The sequence below is a fragment of the Pleurodeles waltl genome, chromosome 7, assembly GCF_031143425.1.
Source record: "Pleurodeles waltl isolate 20211129_DDA chromosome 7, aPleWal1.hap1.20221129, whole genome shotgun sequence".
NCBI lineage: Eukaryota > Metazoa > Chordata > Amphibia > Caudata > Salamandridae > Pleurodeles > Pleurodeles waltl.
The window spans coordinates 1,083,963,209-1,083,983,980 of NC_090446.1; the positions used below are offsets into that span (position 1 = coordinate 1,083,963,209).

The following is a 20,772-nucleotide window of genomic DNA, read 5'->3' on the forward strand; positions in this document are numbered from 1 at the left end:
TACAGAGCAGGTTACCAGGAAGAATGTAACTTACAAAACTGCCAGCAACTCAAGGTTCATAAATCCACATTAAACTGATTACTCACTTTGCCCTTGGCAATCTGCTCTATTCACAAATCCGGTCACTGCCTGTCTTTCCTAAAGCCTCTTCACCAGCTGCTCAGTTAATGCCACAACCTTTGCATCACACTAAGGATATAAAGTTTCAGAGTCTTGCTAGAAACCGCTGGACTCTAACAACAATAGCATCTCCAGTGAAGCATTATATGGAATCCATTTCTATTGAGAGGAGGTGCTATAAGTGAGATAGCTGTGCAAAGTAACCCTTGTAGCAGCGTTGGCAGGCTCTTCATTCATGCTTCGTTATGCCCAACTGACAGCCCTACCAATGATAAAGATGTGACAAACAGTGGAAGTTTAGTTAGAGAGGTAGCTAGCAAGCAGGATACACCATCAACAAGAAAAGCTGCCTCGGCCACCATTAAGCTATCTGCCATGCCCTTGTTGAATGAATTATATTTAGCTTCTTCTCCTGACCAGCACTTTGTGATCTCCAAAACTAGGCAGTGTCTTGATAGAATATTGAGTTACATACTTGCACTTCCAGAGAAATGTATGGTCAAATTAGATCTTGCTTCAACATTACCTGAAATCGTACAAGCTTTCATTAAAACTTGACTTCAATTGAAATGGTGGTCCAAACAGGCTCTCCTACATACCTTCCTGGTTCCGTGGCCTAAACTCTGGTACAGCAAAATTAAGAAATCGGACCCGAACAAACGATTCTTCTTGATTCAATCTTCCTGCCTGCAACGGATGGCATGATGATGTTCCAATGCCTACTGGTAAAGCTGAAAGTGAAAGTGTCCTCTTTCAACACAAGTGCAAGTCCAACAGTTGTCAAAAAAGCAAAAACAGTAATTTAAATGAAAAGTAATTTCTAGTGCCTTAACTTCCTCTAAGTATCACTCTCAGATTAATGAAACAGCCTAGATATCAGCAGAGGAAGCCAGCAGGTTTAAAGCCCCCTGAGAAAAGTATAATATGGTTTATAAATGAGGAAACTGTTCATTGAGGTGCGAACTGTTAATTGCAAAATGAAAGCTACGGCTGAATCTTCCACCTCCGTCTATCTATTCTTTGTATTTGGGACAAAGCTTAACATTCTAAGCTGGCCTATGGCAAAGCAAACAGGACAAGAAAAGTCTGAGATGCATATCAAGAAAGGACCCTCACAGGTTGGAATCTATGCAGATTAACATCTACCTCACACTTCTAGCTGGTTCGGTGCATTGGATGGCTGGGAGCCATCTCACGGCACAGTGCTTGTGTGCGTAGGACGGTTCCCAGCTGTCCGTACACACAGAACAGGAAAACCCTTTGGTGTAAGCACCAGTGCGCCGTGCTAGCTGATCGACATTTCACTGAAAAGCCAAAAACATCCTTGGGTGCTAGGGAATCTTAATTCACTTTCACTGCCTCGGTGCTCGTAGTTGTGAGGCTATCTCAGCCCCCTGAGCACAAGGCAGATAGGAGTGGTATAATTGGAAACAGGACCACAGGAGGGCGATCCCCAAGCAGGAATCCACTCCACTTGAAACCAGGGAGGGGGAGCTGCCCCTTGGGCAATGGCTTTTGGATCCCCCCAAAAGATTTTAGGCAAATTTAGGCCTACTGCTGACCTTGGGGGCCATATGGAGGCAATAGCAATATTGTTTTTGTCAATCTTCCATCGTTACAAAAAATACAGATGTAAATGTTGCAAATGCCCTTTTTTTTCTAGTCCTTTTAAATATATTTTTTTTTCAACAGTTATTTTCATTGGGAACACCTTGCTGCACGTAGACAATTTTTAATGGCATTTTGCTTCTTCTATGTGTGCTGCAGAATGCAGCACAAATAGAAAAAGCAAAAAACAAGGAGGAATAAAACCATTACTCCTCGTTTTGCCATGCTAACGCCACCCCTAGGGTGGTGTTAGGTTTTGGCGCTGGCACAGATTTACTATACCTCATAAATCTAGGACAGCGTCAAAAGCAATGGGTGTTGCGATGGAACACCCACAGCAACACCCGTTGCACGCCCCTCTGACCCAGAAAACTGCATTGGAGGGGCCCATATTTACAAGAAGGCATAACGCCACAAAAAGTTAGCGCCACCGGAGCATCACAAAAAGTGACACTTTCATTGCCCTAGGGGCTCTGAAATATGCCAGTTACACCACAAAAAGTGGCGTTACACCTCCTTGTAAATATAAAGCAGTGATTAGCGCCACTGGAGTGTCAAGAAAAGTGATGCTACTGTGGCCCTTAGGGCTCTTAAATATGCCCCTAAAAACGTTGCTATATTTTGCCTATTTTCTCACTCCCCTTCAGAGGAATGCAAAAACCCTGGTCATCTTTAGAATCCCCAGGATGTTGGAAAAAAAGGACATAAATTTGGCGTGGATAAGTTATGTGCACAAAAGCTATGTAGGCCTAAGCGCAAAGTATGCCAAATAGCCAACAGAGGGCTCAGCACTGTTGTGGTTAGTTGGAGCGGGGGAATAGCAGCATAGCAGCAAAAGGCTATTTGGGGCAGTTCGCGCTTGGGCCCCAATAACATTTAGTCCACATGAGCATTTTTTACAACATTCTGGGCATTGTAAAGGTATTCAGAGTTTGCAGGTTCCCCTGGAGCAGACCAAAACATTAACCATAATACAGCTAAAATTAGTTTTTGTTTTTTGGGGGGAAAAATGGGAAAAAGTGCCTCAGAAGAAAGCATCTGTGTTTTCCCTGCAAATGGCATCAACTAAGGTTTTGCAGTAATAAAATCACCATCTTCTCAGCTTTCAGGAACAGACAGACCTGAATCAGAAAAACACATTTTTCAAAACAATTTTGGCATTTTAGTGGGACATACCCCATTTTTACTATTTTTTTGCTTTCTGCCCCCTTCCAGTTAGTGACAGAAATGGGTGTGGAACCAATGCTGGATCCCAGACAGATAAACATTTCTGAAAAGTAGACAACATTCTGAATTCAGCAAGGGGTTATTGTGTAGATCTTCCTAGTGAAAGTAAAATATTGAAATGAAGTTGAAAAAAATTGCCATTTCTGTCTACGTTTTCTTCCATAACTTTTTCCAACTGTGAATATAATATTGAAAGCAATATACCATTACTTCTACTGGACCCTTCTGATTATGGGGATATGTAGGTTATGTAGGTTCATCAAGAACCCAAGCCCCTCAGAGCCAGTAAATAGGCTGCACCTTGTAATGGGTTTTCATTGAATACAGGGTATTCAGCAATTCATCTGGTAAAATATAAAGAGTGAAAAATAGGTATCAAGGAAACCTATGTATTTCTGTAATGGGCACAAGATAAGGAGCTTAGAGACAGTGGTTATTTGCACATCTCTGAATTCAAGGGTCCCCATACTAGCATGTGAATTACAGGGCATTTCTCAAAATACTTCTTCCTTCCACACTGACTTACATTTGGAAGGCAAAAATGTAGAGAAAGACAATTGGCAATAACACTTTTTCTTCTATTCTGTGTTCTCCCATGTCTCCCAATAAAAACTGTAGCTCACTGGTGTGGATAGGCCTAGTTCCCGCGACAGGAAGTGCCCCAAAACGCAACATGGACACATCACATTTTCCCAATGAAAACAGAAGTGTTTTTTGCTAAGAGCCTAGCTTTGGATTTTGCCCTCTAGCTCAGCCGGCACCTAGGGAAACCTACTAAACCTGTACATTTTTGGAAAGTAGACACCTAAGGATCTCCAGGATGGGGTGACTTGTGTGGCTCTCATTGAGTTCTGCTACCCAGAATCCTTTGCAAACCTCAAAATTGGGTTAAAAAACACTTTTTCCTCATATTTCGGAGCTGCAAAGTTCTGGAATCTGAGGGGAGCCACAAACTTCCTTCCTCCCAGCATTCCCCTAAGTTTCTCAATAAAAATGGTTCCCTACTTGTGTGGGTAGGCCTAGTGCCAGATACAGGAAATGCCCCAAAACACAATGTGGACACATCACATTTTTTCCAATGAAAACGGATGTGGTTTTTGCAAAGTGCCTAGCTGTGGATTTTGGCCTCTAGCTCAGCCGGCACCTAGGGAAACCGATCAAATCTATACATTTTCTGAAAGTGGACGCCTATGGGAATCCAGGATGGGGTGACTTATGGGGCTCACACTGAGTGCTGCCACCCAGAATCCTATTCAAACCTCAAAATTTGACAAAAAAACAAGTTTTCCCGATATTCTGGTGCTGGAAAGTTCTGGGATCTGAGGGAGCCACAAACTTCCTTCCACACAGCACCCCCACAAGTCTCCTGATAAAAATGGTACCTCACTTGTATGGGTAGGCATAGGGCCCATGACAGGAAATGCCCCAAAACACAACATGGACACATCAAATCTTTCCAATGAAACCAGATGTGTTTTTTGCAAAGTGCCTAGCTTTGGATTTTGGCCTCTAGCTCAGCCGACACCTAGGGAAGCCTACCAAACCTGTACATTTTTAGAAAGTAGACACCTAAGGAAATCCAGGATGGGGTGACTTGTGGAGCTGTCATTGGGGTCTGTTGCCCAGAATCCTTTGCAAACCTCATAATTGGGCTAAAAAACACTCTTTCCTCACATTTCGGTGCTGCAAAATTCTGGACTCTGAGGGCAGCCACAAGCTTTCGTTTTTATCAGGACAAGTGGGGAGATGATGGGCGGTAGGTATTTTGTGGATTCCTGCATTCCCCTGTAGTTTGTGTGACAGAAATGCAAGGAATAATAGAGTTTTTATTCAACGTTTTACCTTTGCAGGGTATTCTGGATAAGAAAACTTTGGAGAATCCACACAAGCCACAACTCCCTGGACCCCCCAGGGTGTCTATTTTTCATAAATGTCTGTATTTAGTAGGTTTCCCTATATGGTAGGTAAAAATGCTATTCTTAACATGAGGTTTACACAAAAAAACACTGAATTTTTTCAGCTATAGTTTACTCCGCTATGCATAATTAGGCCTCCACTGCGTACGACCTCCATATTACATCACTCATGACATGTTCAATGATGGCGTTGATGACATCACTGATGTTATCATCCAATGAATGTGACAGTTTGGTATAAGCTAATCATATTAGAAGGTATTCAGAAAGGTACATCTAGACTTAGAGCCTTATTACGAGTTTTGCGGTCTGACGGTAAGACCGCCACAGTGGTGGCCACTAGAAAGACCACCTTGTGGGCGGTCATACAGACCGCCGTAATTTAAGTTACACAACCAAGTCCACCAAAAGACAGCCACAATCCCGACACTGCCAGGACTCTGAAAGGCGGAAAGAGGTATTGCCACCATAAGCAACTCTAGCCTGCCAAAAAAACACAGAAGCTATTACGATCCACAAATCCCGATAGCAGTTCTTTCATGGTAGTAAACCAATGGCGGTGCGAACCACGGCAATCACCACAGTAATAGACCACACTGCATTGGATAGTTAAAAAACCCTACACATGACACACATCCACACAACTAACACACCTACACACTGCACTATAAAACACACCCCTTCACACCCCACAGTCCATGTCAACCAGAACGCAATACACAGCTGAAAAAAAGCTGCACGCAAATCAGTGTCCGTAGATTAGTCACCCCTACACGCTTCACATAGCACACATCACACACCTGCACAACACACTCAACACAACAATAAGTACCCACACATTAGACACCACTGGTCATCCACTCACATCATAGCACCCACACTTCATCACCAATTTTAGTTCCCTTTTTTAACATTCTTACCGCCTTGTCCACCACTACCATGTCACAGATGATGAATTGAGGGTCATGGTGGATGAAATACTCAAAGTAGAGCCGCACCTTTTGGTAACACAAGTCCAGCAAACATCCATCACCGGGAAAATAAAGATGTGGCAAAGAATAGTCAACAGGGTCAATTCTATAGGCAATTATCTACACACAAGGGAGGACATCAGGAAGAGGTGGAACGACCTCAGGGGGAAGGTGCATTCCATGGTGGTCAGCAACAGTGGTGGTAGGCTCCCTACTCCCTCCCCCACAGTTCACATCATGGGAGGAGAAGGTCTTGGGCATCCTGCATCCTGAGGGCTTGACAGGGATAACTCAGAGTGGAGTCTGGTAAATCACAACACCTATGATGTCACCCTAAACTTTTGTTTTGCATGATCACTGATCACCTTTTCACATTTTAACTGCCAAACCACTTACCACCCCTGTGTCCAATTGTCAAAATACCCCTCTCTGCCATCCCACATGTCAACTAAACTTACCTTGGACCCCAGTGTCTGTGTATGGCATGAGTAGTACAGGGGCTGATAGCACTACAATTCCGAGCAGGCACTGTTCCACCATAAAGGAAACCAGAACAGTGTACCACCAATAAAATTGCCTTGAACTAACAAACTGATCACCTTTTCACATTTTAACTGCCAAACCTCTTACCACCCCTGTGTCCAATTGCCAAAATACCCCTCTCTGCCATCCCACATGTCAACTAAACTCACCTTGGACCCCAGTGTCTGTGTATGGCATGAGTAGTACAGGGACTGATTCAATTCCGAGCAGGCACTGTTCCACCATAAAGGAAACCAGAACAGTGTACCACAAAGAAAATTGCCCTGAACTAACAAGCAGTTCAACACACCTGAATGCTCCACATTTGTACAGTCTATGGAACTGACAGCAATGCTATGGGCATCCGCTAGTACAATACCGTCCAACACACAGGTACAGCTGTGTTCCCTGCTAAACTTGTCTTTAAATCTCCATTCAAACAATGTATGTACTCACCTGGGAGGCACACACACATGGAGGAAGCTGGATGTACTTGGAGTACACCCATACAGAAGCCCAGGTATAATGCTTACTCACATACTGTTGTCCAGCTCTGTTTCCATTGTACATTGTGCAGCTGTGAGTTGACTCTATGATGACATATACTTAACTTGGAGAGAACTTTAAAATGTAAATACATTTAGTAGACAAGATATGAGTCTATGAACAGACATCCAACCACCAAGATACTCCAATATCTTTTAGCAAGGTGTATGATATAGGTAACCTCTGTTTCCCATATAGGTCTAAGCCAGATTTGGAAGGAGGTGTCAATGTCATATCAAGGGATCAAGTAAAGGCCATGGGGATCATTACAGGTTTGGTGGGTGGAAAAGGGTGCCTCACAAACTCCAGCAGTCAGATTGCTGCCACTGCGGTCTCCTTCCCGTGTCCCCATTACAACTCGGGTGGAAACAAAGTTTCTGCCCCCTGAACCAGTGGGGAACAGCCCACAACATTGACGTTGGCTCATAATTGAGCCGTCAGCAATGTTGCAGTGCGTAAGGTGCAACAGCACCCGTCGTGCTTTTCACTGTCTGCTATGCAATGCAATGCAGACAGTGAAAAGCACGACATGACTGTCCTTGGGGCCCCGTGCACCCTGTTTCCTCCAGCCATGTAAAAGCTGGTGGAGAGGAGGGTCATAACCCCCAGGTCGATGCTGCTTGCAGTGCTGCCTTGGTGGATTAGGACCACCAGTCCCACCAGTCCCACCGGTCCCGCCAGTGGAGGGAAAACTGGCAGTGCAACCGCCACAGTCATAATGTGGCAGTCAGACTGCCACTGCAACCTTAGTGGTCTGAAGACAGCTAGGGTCGTAATAAGGAAGGGCCTTTGTGTGCATGTCACATAGCATGTCTACCATTCAAAGTTTGATGTTACTTGTTACATAATTTACAGTAACTGTGTGTTCCACTTCTCCTACAGCTAACCTAGCTATTGTGGCAATGGAAAGGACACCTGTGACAGCCACTTCCCCTCTGGATGAAGCCCTCAGTTAGGAAATCACCCTTGGATATGTGGACATTGAGGATGACTCTGGCCCATCTGGGACACCTGTCAGTCAACAACTGTCAGCCTCACCCTGCCTACATCAACTCTTCCCAGCCCTGTTGCTACAACATCTCAGGCAATCATTCGCCACCAATCCTATGTTCCAAGGGCAGTGTCAACCATCATGTACCCCCCAGTACAGGTACCTGAGTCACCAGTCGTACACCCAGACAATGATGGATCTGGAACCAGTGGGAGTGGGCAAACAGTACCAGGAGCATAGGCACGTGGGGTAGGGTGCGTGGGAGGGATGGTGTGGGCCTGAGGATGGAGGCTCTTAGGGACACAACTGGCCAGGACACCATCTCACAAGTCTTGGGAGCTTACCAAAAATCCCAAGGCGTGATGGGCAAGGTACTTACCATGATGGGGAAGATCAAGTAGCTGCAGAAGGACAACCGCCAAGAAGTGATACAGCAGTGGAAGGCCCAAAATGCCTATTTGGCTCCAGTGCAGGGGTGCTGAGACACATGAATACCACCTGAGTAGGTTATGTCCACAACAGCTGGCCCCTACCACTAGCAATCTGACATCTTCCCCTTCAACATCTGTGGCAGCCGGTGGAATGGAGGCCCTGCCAGGGGAAGGACGTGCTTCAGACACTCCTGCCCCTGTACCTGATGAATCCCCCTGCAAACATGGACAACTACCTAAACATCCTGGAGGAGCAGGTACCGAGACTTCAACCACTGCCAGGAAGTGAATCTTTACTGATTGGTTTCCCTGGTTTGTCACTGATGGACCCTGTTGACTGTTCTACAAACAATCTCCATTTTCCAATGGGACAAGAACACTGGACTTGAGACTCCAATTGTTATTGCAGTTACCCTGATGATTTCATCCACCATGATTGAACCTTTCAATGTTTATAAGCATTTGTTTTGCTCCAATTCCCACATATGAATGTGCACTCCTTATTAAACACTACTAAACCACAGATCATGTGTGAGAGTTATTTTTCAGCTACATGTAACTGTTAACTGTAATACCTCTTGCACATAAAAGATATGCACACAAGCACCAACTTTTTTAAGTCCCATCTCACATGTACTGTTTATTCAGGGTACATTTTGCATTTGATGATACTGTTGGACAACTTTATTATCACTATCATTGCACTTTCCTACATATAGGATGGGAAAATGCAAATGATCACACAGTAAAGTACTGCTGCTCACTTTAATGACTCTGCATAGGTGTGAATAACTAGCATCCCACAGAGCACAGACGTAAGAGACATGTCAGTCTTTCACTATCCGAATGAGCAAACAGATTGGTACACTGAATCATCAGCTAACGCCTTATTAAATACCCATACCATACCTCCCTAATTACCATACCCCATTATACAGACAGAGGAATGTACAAATACCCCCAGTCGTGGAACCATCCACTTACCATTGACAGGTATTAGTAGGCATGCTACTCACCTATGTCAGTCTTGATACACGTGCACAGTGGCCTGAAATGAGGAAACACAGTGACAGCTACATACAAATAAGGTATTACTAAAAACAAGCCATTAAGGTGGTTGAGGGTATTGATTGCACAGGATGACATGTGCCAGAGACACAAAACCACACACATGGCACCATTGGGCCCACCTACTACCTACAGGTGATAGGCACCCTGCATTCTCTCAAGAGGAGCTTGATAAGGTGGTGGAGGAGGTCTTACCCATGTTTAGATTGCTCTGTGGTGTACCAGAGGAACAGGTAAGTGCACCTTGTGCACATATGTATATTTCCCCATCTATCCTTTGTTATAACAATCAATGGATGATGGATTAAGATTGTGATGCTGTCCAGGAAATGTGGAAAAATGGAGGGTTGTGGTGAAATATGTGGGTAGATGGGCATGTGCATAGGGTTTTGATAGATGGGATGTTTTGTATCTTAGTAATAAAGTCCACGTTGTCTGTACAATATGATACCAGGCTGAGTACATAGGGACATAGGAAATAGTCAAGGTACGTTGAAGTGTTCTCTAATAAGCTATCTCTTGCCGACACTATCGGTCTGTCAGGGGGATTTGTCCTTTCCCCGTGAATTTTCGGCAACATATAAAAGCAAGGTGCCACAGGTTTTTTGACTGTCAAAAATTTGAACTCACTCTCCACGGGACAGGAAGTCAGGATTAAAAAAATGTTGTATTGTAATTCTGATTTTGCTATTTATGTGATTACCTGCCCATGTGGGCTTTGATATCTGGTAAGTACAATTTTTCCTATGAAGAAACGTATTTTGGAACATTGGCGAGCCATCAAAAACAATGATGTCTCTTCTCCGGTAGCCCGCCACTGTAATGTGGTGCATCATGGAAAATTGAAGAAATTTCATTTTTTGGGGATTGACAGGGTACAGCTAACCCCGAGAGGAGGTGATAGGGAAACGGATCCTGAGATGAATGGAATCAGAGTACATAATGCGACTCAACAGCAGACATCCGTGGGGATTAAATAAGGATGAGGAGCTTTATGTCGTATATAAGGTAATCCTCATATTATGTGAATAGTGTCATGATCGATCTCCAGTGGAATCATAGATGGGATCATGTCAATGTTAGGTTAGTTGGTGAGGTTTTTTTTGGATTATTGATGACTTGCTTTTGTTTGATGGCCCAAACTCCTGAGAATAGTCATAAACAAGGTTTTAACGTGATGGAGTATATCCAGTAAACATTATGAAGGTCAGATGTCTTAAAAAACGGCCACTTGGCCAGAAATGGTGGTGACCATTGTGTCAGGCAGTTGGTTATATTTTTATATATATTTTTGTATTTTATTTTTGTTTAAAAATTTAAAAAAGCAAACATTTTACCTCAGAATTGTACTTTGGAAACAACATTTTGAAATTTATAAAAATGTATATGATGATTGTTTTAGATATTTGTATTATACTGTATATAGGATTTTGATTTACTAAGAATTTTGGGTTGGGTTTCCATTGTATTTCCTTTGTACAACGATCTGTTTTCTATGTTTAGGGAAACATAGGGTATATTTTCTAAGGGAAAAGGGGCCCCTGTTATGATCTGGGCTGATGAAGAACACCACAACAGTTGAAACGTGTAGCCATTGCAAGTTGACAAATTGTTTTCATTAAAAGACTGTAACAGCCTGATGTAAATATTCAAGTTGTTTTGGAGTGCCGCAAGTTTGATTATTTTCTTCATTGTATAATATATATATATATATATAAAGACTTTGCTGTACAAATGGCAAAAGACTTTGTCACTATCTAGCTCGGCGTGGATAGCACTGTGCTGATCCAATGCTTAAAAACTTTGCTAGATAAACAGACATTTGAGGTGAGCAAATCTAGAGTGTCGCTGGTGTTGCAGGGTGCTCCTTACTAGAGCTGCTCTCCACCTAAACTTGGGAACTACCCAGAGTTCTCTATTCTCTTTTTTTGCATAATTTATGCGGCACTCTGACCCTGAAAGGGATTTGTTTTGACTTATACTGGGTGCTCCCTTGTGTCTGGACAAAGCTAAACCTCTCTGATGAGCTCTAATGAGAGCGAAACACGTGTCAGGGGTTGCTTTTACTCATTCCAGGTTGGCTTGGATGGTATTTTACCAGTCCAAAGCTGTAATACTGTCCCTGGAGTGGTAAATGGCTTTTGTCATTTTACAGCTCGGCAAGGTTGACACTGTGTCAAACCTATGCTTAAAGACTTTGCTGTACAAATGGCAAAAGACTTTGTCACTATCTAGCTCGGCGTGGATAGCACTGTGCTGATCCAATGCTTAAAAACTTTGCTAGATAAACAGACATTTGAGGTGAGCAAATCTAGAGTGTCGCTGGTGTTGCAGGGTGCTCCTTACTAGAGCTGCTCTCCACCTAAACTTGGGAACTACCCAGAGTTCTCTATTCTCTTTTTTTGCATAATTTATGCGGCACTCTAACCCTGAAAGGGATTTGTTTTGACTTATACTGGGTGCTCCCTTGTGTCTGGACAAAGCTAAACCTCTCTGATGAGCTCTAATGAGAGCGAAACACGTGTCAGGGGTTGCTTTTACTCATTCCAGGTTGGCTTGGATGGTATTTTACCAGTCCAAAGCTGTAATACTGTGCCTGGAGTGGTAAATGGCTTTTGTCATTTTACAGCTCGGCAAGGTTGACACTGTGTCAAACCTATGCTTAAAGACTTTGCTGTACAAATGGCAAAAGACTTTGTCACTATCTAGCTCGGCGTGGATATCACTGTGCTGATCCAATGCTTAAAAACTTTGCTAGATAAACAGACATTTGAGGTGAGCAAATCTAGAGTGTCGCTGGTGTTGCAGGGTGCTCCTTACTAGAGCTGCTCTCCACCTAAACTTGGGAACTACCCAGACTTCTCTATTCTCTTTTTTTGTATATATATATATATATATATATGTATATGTAAAAAACCTAATGGCAGTCGCCACTAGGTCGTTATAGTTAGGACCTAATTTCTATAGAAAAAGCGTTTTTTGTTTTGCTAATACCTTTGGCACCATTTGATGAATCTTCACAAAATTTTCAAAGAAAATATGGTGTTCACTTCAGCATCTGTCTGGAAAGTGTCGGAGTGATCCATAAAAAGGGTGGGGGTCCCAAAACACATTTTCCCCATTCATTTTGCCATAGGGATTTTGAACAGCAATAGCGCCCAAAACACTAGGCGGAATTTCACCAAATTTGGCAGTTATTTGGTGTAAATCCATTCAGTAGCTTTAGAGAAATTAAAGAAAATACAAATTCGTATATATAGGGAAGCGAAGGATTCGCAACCTCTCCCGATCTTGTGCTGAGGTCTGAATGGCTGCCAACACTTCAACAAGGAAGTGTTGGCAGCCATGTTGGGACTCAGCTTCAGCTGAGTCCTGAAAAATATGTAAAAAAAACAAGAAAAGGGGCCAGGGTAGGGACACACTTAACCCCTTAGCTCTGGTGCTAGGGACTCCTCCTCCGCCCCCCGGACAAAAAAGCATTTTTAAAATCAATTTTGGTGGGAGTCGCAGTGGATCCACCAAAAGCAAAACAAAAAAACAAGCACCCACGCTTGTTTAAACAGAGTCCCCGGGTGGACCAGGACCCGGGTGTAGGAAAGTACCATCTTGCCTGGCATGTTACTCCCATTTTTACTTGTATGTCTGTTTGTTTTTGCCTGTCTCACTGGGATACTGCTAGCCAGGACCCCAGTGCTCATAGTTTGTGGCCTGAATGTGTGTCCCTGTGTAGTGACTAAGTGTGTCACTGAGGCTCTGCTAATCAGAACCTCAGTGCTTATGCTCTCTCTGCCTTTAAAATTGTCACTTAAGGCTACTGACCATTTTCACCAATTCTAATTGGCACACTGGAACACTCTTATAATCCTCTGGTATATGATACCTAGGTACCCAGGGTATTGGGGTTCCAGGAGATCCCTATGGGCTGCAGCATTTCTTTCACCACCCATAGGGAGCTCAGACAAATCTTACACAGGACTGACACTGCAGCCTGAGTGAAATAACATCCACGTTATTTCACAGCCATTTTACACTGCACTTAAGTAACTTATAAGTCACCTATATGTCTAACCCTCACTGAGTGAAGGTTAGGTGCAAAGTTACTAAGTGTGAGGGCACCCTGGCACTAGCCAAGGTTCCCCCACATAGTTCAGGGCGATTTCCCCAGACTTTGTGAGTGCGGGGGAAACCATTACATGCATGCACTACATATAGGTCAATACTTATATGTAGCTTCACAATGGTAACTCCAAATATGGCCATGTAACATGTCTAAGATCATGGAATTGTCCCCCCATGCCAAATCTGATATTGGGATGCCAATACCATACATCCCCGGGGCTCCAGCATGGACCCCGGGTGTTGCCAAACCAGCTCACTGGGGTTTTCTCTGCAGCTACAGCTGCTGCCAACCCACAGACAGACTTCTGCCCTCCTGGTGTCTGGGCAGCCCAGTCCCAGGAAGGCAGAACAAAGGATTTCCTCTGAGAGAGGGTGTTACACCCTCTCCCTTAGGAAATAGGTGTTAAGGGCCTGAGAGGAGTAACCTCTCCAGGCCTCTGGAAATGCTTTGAAGAGCACAGATGGTGCCCTACTTGCATAAACCAGTCTACACTGGTTCAGGGAACCCACAGCCCCTGCTCTGGTGTGAAACTGGACAAGGGAAAGGGGAGTGACCACTCCCCTGTCCATCACCACATGAGAGGTGGTGCCCAGAGCTCCTCCAGTGTGTCCCAGACCTCTGCCATCGTGAATCCAGAGGTATGCGGCGACAATGGAGGCCTCTGAGTGGCCAGTGCCAGCAGGTGATGTCAGAGACCCCTCCTGATAGGTGCTTACCTCTGTAGGTGGCCAATCCTCCTCTGAGGTCTCTCCTGTGGGCTTTTCCTCAGATAACGATTTGCGAGAGCTCATCAGAGCTCCTCTGCATCTCCCTCTTTGACTTCTGCCATGGATCAACCGCTGACTGCTCCAGGACACCTGCAAAACTGCAACAAAGTAGCAAGAAGACTACCAGCGACATTGTAGCTCCTAATCCTGCCGGCTTTCTCGACTGTTTCCTGGTGGTGCATGCTCTGGGGCCTGTCTGCCTTCACCCTACCCTGGAAGCCAAGAAGAAATCTCCAGTGGGTCGATGGAATCTTCCCCTTGCTAACATAGGCAACAAACCTCAGCTTCACCGGTCCTCTGGGTCCCCTCTCATCGTGACGAGCGTGGTCCCTGGAACACAGGTGGTGGATCCAAGTGACCCCGACAGTCCAGTGGTCCAGCTGTCCAAATTTGGAGGAGGTAAGTCCTTGCCTCCCCACGCCAGACAGTAATCCTATGTACTGCGTGAACTGCAGCTGCTAGGGCTTCTGTGCACTTTTGCAAGGAATCCTTCATGCACAGCCTAGCCCATGCCCCCAGCACTCCGTCCTACCTCTATCAGCCTAAGCTGCTAGAACACTACTAATCTTCTAATAAAGGATAACTGGACCTGGCACACTGTGTAAGTACCATCAGGTACCCAGTATAAGCCAGGCCAGCCTCCTACATTGGTGGCAGCAGTGGGATAAGTATTTGTAACTGCTTTACCACTTTGCAATTGGTGCTTTTCAAAAGAAAAACATATTCCAAATACATAAAAATATACACAGATAACCCAAACAGTTTAACTCTCTTTCTAAAAACTTTCCAAAAAGTTTCTAAAAAGTTTATAAAAGTTTGAAAAGTTTTTCTCTTTTCTTTAAAAGTTTCTAAAAACATTTTTCTCTCTACCTTAAACTCTTTCTTACAACTATGTCTGCAGTAGAGCTCACTCCCACAGTTGTCCAGGCAACCTATGCTAGTTTAAACTTTAAAAGTTTGAGGGGTCTGTGCATAGAAAGATGTTTAAGCATTGGTAAGAACCCTACCAAAGATCTTCTCCTTAGCCTTCTCCAAGAAAGTGACCAGAACCAGTCTGGCCCATCCCAGGATCAGGAGGTAGAGGAGGAGGGTACCCAGCAAGAATCAGGGGAGGGCCCTGAAGACTCTGAGGGGGGTTCATCCAAAGACCTGTCAGCTGACAAACCATCTAGTGAAGGTGGTAGTGGGAGGGGGTCACACATCAGCAGGGCACCTTTCACTCCAAAAGGCCAGGTAACTAGAGTCCAGCCAGTTAGAGACAGGTCCACTTCTGCCAATTCCCACATTACCTCTGTGTCTCAGAATTCCCAAGCCTCCCAGCCTGAGGATAACACCCTAGACAGGGAACTCAGAAAGCTGAGGTTGGAAGAGGCCAGACTGAAGCTGAAACAAGAGCAGTTGGTCTTAGACAGGGAGTCTCTACATGTAGAGAGGGAGATACAGATGTTGGGGTTAGTTCCCCATGGTGGCAGCATCAGTGTTCTTGATAGCAATCCTGTAAGAGAACGAGATTCCAGGAACCTGCACAAGATTGTCCCCCCTTTCAAGGAGGGGGATGACATCAACAAGTGGCTTCCTGCACTTGAGAGGGCCTGTATGGTACAGTTGGTCCCTCTAAAGCAGTGGGCTGCTATCTTGTGGTTATCATTCTCTGGTAAGGGTAGGGATAGGCTCCTTACTGTCAGAGAAAGTGATGCCAATAACTACAAAGTTTTGAAAGATGCACTCTTAGATGGATTTGGCTTAACCACTGAACAATACAGGATAAAGTTCAGAGATACCAGAAAAGAGTCCTCTCAAGACTGGACAGACTTTGTAGACTGTTCACTGAAGGCCTTGGAGGGATGGTTACATGGCAGTAAGGTGACTGACTATGAAAGCCTATATAATCTTATCCTGAGAGAGCATATTTTGAATAATTGTGTGTCTGAATTGTTACATCAGTACTTGGTAGACTCAGATGTGACCTCTCCCCAAGAATTGGGAAAGAAGGCAGGCAAATGGGTCAGAACAGGAGTGAACAGAAAAGTTTGTACAGGTGGTGACAAGAATGGCAAGAAGAAGGATGGTAAGTCTTCTGACAAGGGTGGGACAAAGATAAAAAGCATTCTGAGTCTTCATCAGGCCCACAAAAATCCTCTGGGGGAGGTGGGTCCAAATCCTCTTCTAATAATCAAAAGAAGCCATGGTGTTATTTATGTAAGAGTAAAGGCCATTGGGCAAGTGATTCCACCTGCCCAAAGAAAAACACCAAGGCTCCCACTAGAACAACCCCAACTGCGTCCTCTTGTGCCCCTAGTAATAGCAGTGGTGGTGGGAAGTCTACTACAAATAGCCAATCAAAATGTTTATCTGGGCTCATCATTTGTAGTGTAGTTGGGGTTGGCCTTGTTAAGGAGACCACAGAGGCTTTTTTAGTCTCTGATGGTGGTAATGACTTAGCCACCTCGTTGCTTGTCCCCTTAATATGAGTAAGTACAAGCAACTTTCCCTAATAAATGGTGTTGAGGTTGAGGCCTACAGGGATACAGGAGCCAGTGTCACTATAGTGATTGAGAAACTGGTTCACCCTCATCAACACCTACTTGGTCAGCAGTACCAAGTGACTGATGCTCATAACAACACCCCTAGCCACCCCATGGCTGTTGTGAATCTCAACTGGGGGGGTTACTGGTCCAAAAAAAGTTGTAGTAGCCACTGATTTATGTGTAGACTGCCTACTAGGCAATGATTTGGAGACATCAGCTTGGGCTGAAGTGGAGTTGGAGGCTCATGCAGCAATGCTGGGCATTCAAGGGCATAGCTTTGCTCTCCCAAGGGCTCAGGCCCAGAAGCAAAGAGGACAGGGAAGTTTGGATCCTGGAACAATGGACCAAGTGCTCCCAAAAGCTAGGGATAGAAAGGGTAAATCCTTGCCCTCTATCCCTCCCTCTCCAGAAGATTCCCCTTTTGAGGAAGAGGAATCCTCTCCCTGTGCAGACTCTACACCAGATGAGCTGGGAGTAGACACTGCTGAGCTTTTGGGTGCAGGGGGGCCTGCTAGGGAAGAGCTGAGTGTAGCACAGCAGACCTGTCCCACACTAGAGGGTTTAAGACAGCAAGCTGTCAAACACCAGAATGGGGATATCACTGATAGCCATAAAGTCTATTGGGAAGATGACCTCCTCTACACTGAGTCAAGGGACCCTAAACCTGGAGCTGCCAGGAGATTGGTCATCCCTTTGCAGTATAGGGGGTTTCTTCTGACCTTGGCACATGATATTCCTTTGGCTGGGCATTTGGGCCAGAGTAAAACTTGGGACAGATGTGTTCCATTGTTTCACTGGCCTCACATGTCAGAGGACACTAAGGAGTTTTGTCGCTCCTGTGTGACCTACCAAGCTAGTGGCAAGACTGGTGGCACACCTAAGGCCCCCTTAATTCCACTACCTGTGGTTGGGGTACCCTTTGAAAGGGTAGGGATTGACATAGTTGGCCCCCTTGACCCTCCAACTGCTTTTACCACATCCTTGTGGTAGTGGGCCATGCCACTAGGTATCCTGAAGCTATTCCCTTAAGGACCACTACAGCTCCTGCAGTGGCAAAAGCCCTCCTGGGAATCTTTTCCTGAGTGGGTTTCCCTAAGGAAGTGGTGTCAGACAGAGGTAGTAACTTCATGTCTGCATACCTCAAAGCTAAGGAGGGAGTGTGGTGTAACTTACAAGTTTACTACTCCTTATCACCCACAGACAAATGGTCTGGTTGAGAGTTTTAATACAACTATCAAAGGTATAATCATGGGACTCCCTGAAAAACTCAGAAGGAGATGGGATGTCCTGCTGCCAGGCCTCCTTTTTGCTTATAGGGAGGTACCCCAAAAAGGAGTGGGCTTTAGCCCCTTTGAACCTCTCTTTGGGCACCCTGTAAGAGGTCCCCTTGCTCTTGTGAAAGAGGGTTGGAAACAACCATTAAAAGCTCCAAACCAAGATGTTGTGGACTATGTACTTGGCCTAAGATCCAGAAAGGCTGAGTACATGAAAAAGGCCAGTAAAAACCTTCAGGCCAGCCAAGAGCTCCAAAAGCAATGGCATGACCAGAAGGCTGTCCTGACTCAGTGTCACCTAGGACAGAAGATGTGGGTATTGGAGCCTGTGGCCCCAAGAGCACTCCAGGACAAATGGAGTGGACCCCATCTCACTGTTGAAAAGGAAGGTGAGGTCACCTATTTGGTAGACCTGGGCACTGCCAGGAGTCCCCTTAGGGTGCTCCATGTCAGTCGCCTGAAACTTTACTATAACAGGGCTGACTTAACCCAGCTCATGGCAACTGATAAGGGTCAGGAAGAAGAGGGTAACCCTCTCCCTGACCTCTTCTCCACCACTGAAGCTGATGATTTAGTGGAGGGAGTGGTGCTTGCAGATTCCCTTACTGCTGAGCAGAAGGACAACTGTATAAATCTCCTAGGCCAATTCTCTTACCTCTTCTCACTAATCCCAGGTACAACTACCTGGTGTGAGCACACAATCAACACTGGAGACAGCTTGCCTGTCAAAAGTAAATTTATAGGCAGCCTGACCATGTCAGAAATTGCATAAAACAAGAGATACAGACAATGTTGGATCTGGGAGTGATTGAGCATTCTGAAAGCCCATCGGCTAGTCCAGTGGTGCTTGTCCCCAAACCTCATAGTAAAGATGGTAAAAAGGAAATGAGGTTTTGTGTTGACTATAGAGGTCTCAATCAAGTAACCAAAACTAATGCTCGCCCTATACTCAGGCAGATGAGCTAATAGATACACTGGCTTCTGCCAAGTATCTAAGCACTTTTGACTTAACTGCAGGGTATTGGCAGATTAAGTTGTCAGAAGATGCTAAACCCAAAACAACATTTTCCACCATTGGAGGGCACTATCAGTTCACTGTTATGCCCTTTGGTTTGAAAAATGCACCTGCCACTTTTCGGAGGTTGGTGAACACAGTCCTGCAGGGGTTAGAGGCTTTTAGTGCAGCACATCTAGATGATATAGCTATCTTTAGCTCCACCTGGGATGAGCACCTGGTCCACCGATAGCACGTTTTGTAGGCCCTGCAAAAGGCAGGCCTCACTATCAAGGCTTCAAAGTGCCAGATAGGGCAGGGAAAAGTGGTTTATCTGGGCAACCTGGTAGGTGGGGAACAGATTGCACCACTGCAGGGGAAGATCTAGACTGTTATGGAATGGGCTCCCCCTACAACTCAAACCCAGGTGAGAGCCTTCCTAGGCCATCAAGAAGTATGGCTCCATTGCAGCCCCTCTTAATGACCTCACCAGCAAAAAGATGCCTAAAAAGGTATTGTGGACAGCTAGCTGTCAAAAGGCCTTTGATGAACTAAAACAGGCCATGTGCTCTGCACCTGTCCTAAAAAGCCCTTGTTACTCCAAGAAATTCATAGTCCAGACTGATGCTTCTGTATTTGGGCTAGGGGCAGTTCTATCACAGCCTAACACGGAGGGCCCGGATCAACCTGTTGCTTTTATCAGCAGGAGGTTGACCCCTAGAGAAAAGCATTGGGCTGCCATAGAGAGTGAGGCCTTTGCTGTGGTCTGGGCACTGAAAAAGTTGAGACCATACCTGTTTGGTACTCACCACAGACCTCTATTATGGCTTCAACAAATGAAAGGTGAAAACCCTAAATTGTTGAGGTGGTCCATCTCCCTACAGGGAATGGACTATACAGTGGAACATAGACCTGGGAGTACCCACTCCAATGCAGATGGACTCTCCAGATATTTCCACTTAGACAATGAAGACTCATCTGGGCAAGGTTAGCCTTATTGTCCCTCGTTTCGAGGGGGGGTTGTGTAGGAAAGTACCATCTTGCCTGGCATGTTACTCCCATTTTTACTTGTATGTCAGTTTGTTTTTGCTGTCTCACTGGGATCCTGCTAGCCAGGACCCCAGTGCTCATAGTTTGTGACCTGAATGTGTGTCCCTGTGTAGTGACTAACTGTGTCACTGAGGCTCTGCTAATCAGAACCTCAGTGCTTATGCTCTCTCTGCCTTTAAAATTGTCACTACAGGCTAGTAACCATTTTCACCAATTCTAATTGCCACACTGGAACACCCTTATAAACCCTGGTATATGGTAGCTACTTACCCAGGGTATTGGGGTTCCAGGAGATCCCTATGGGCTGCAGCATTTCTTTTGCCACCCATAGGCAGCTCAGACAAATCTTACACAGGACTGCCACTGCAGCCTGAGTGAAATAACGTCCACGATATTTCACAGCCATTTTACACTGCACTTAAGAAACGTATAAGTCACTTATATGTTTAACCCTCACTAAATGAAGGTTAGGTGCAAAGTTTCTATGTGTGAGGGCACCCTGCCACTAGCCAATGTGCCCCCACATAGTTCAGGGCGATTTCCCTGGACTTTGTGAGTGCAGGGACACCATTACAGGTGTGCTCTACATATATAAGTCAATACCTATATGTAGCTTCACAATGGTAACAACGAATATGG

The 20,772-nt window shown here is 45.0% G+C and overlaps 1 long non-coding RNA gene across 1 annotated transcript in view; it reads left to right on the top strand.

Annotated features, from left to right (window-relative positions):
* Positions 1-8,846, top strand: part of LOC138245942 (uncharacterized) — a 324,752-nt gene extending 315,906 nt beyond the window's left edge. Inside the window, exon 3 of the long non-coding RNA XR_011194193.1 lies at positions 7,793-8,846. This is a non-coding gene — a long non-coding RNA (uncharacterized lncRNA). The remainder of the gene's footprint in view (positions 1-7,792) is intronic.
* The last annotated feature ends 11,926 nt before the right edge of the window (positions 8,847-20,772 follow it).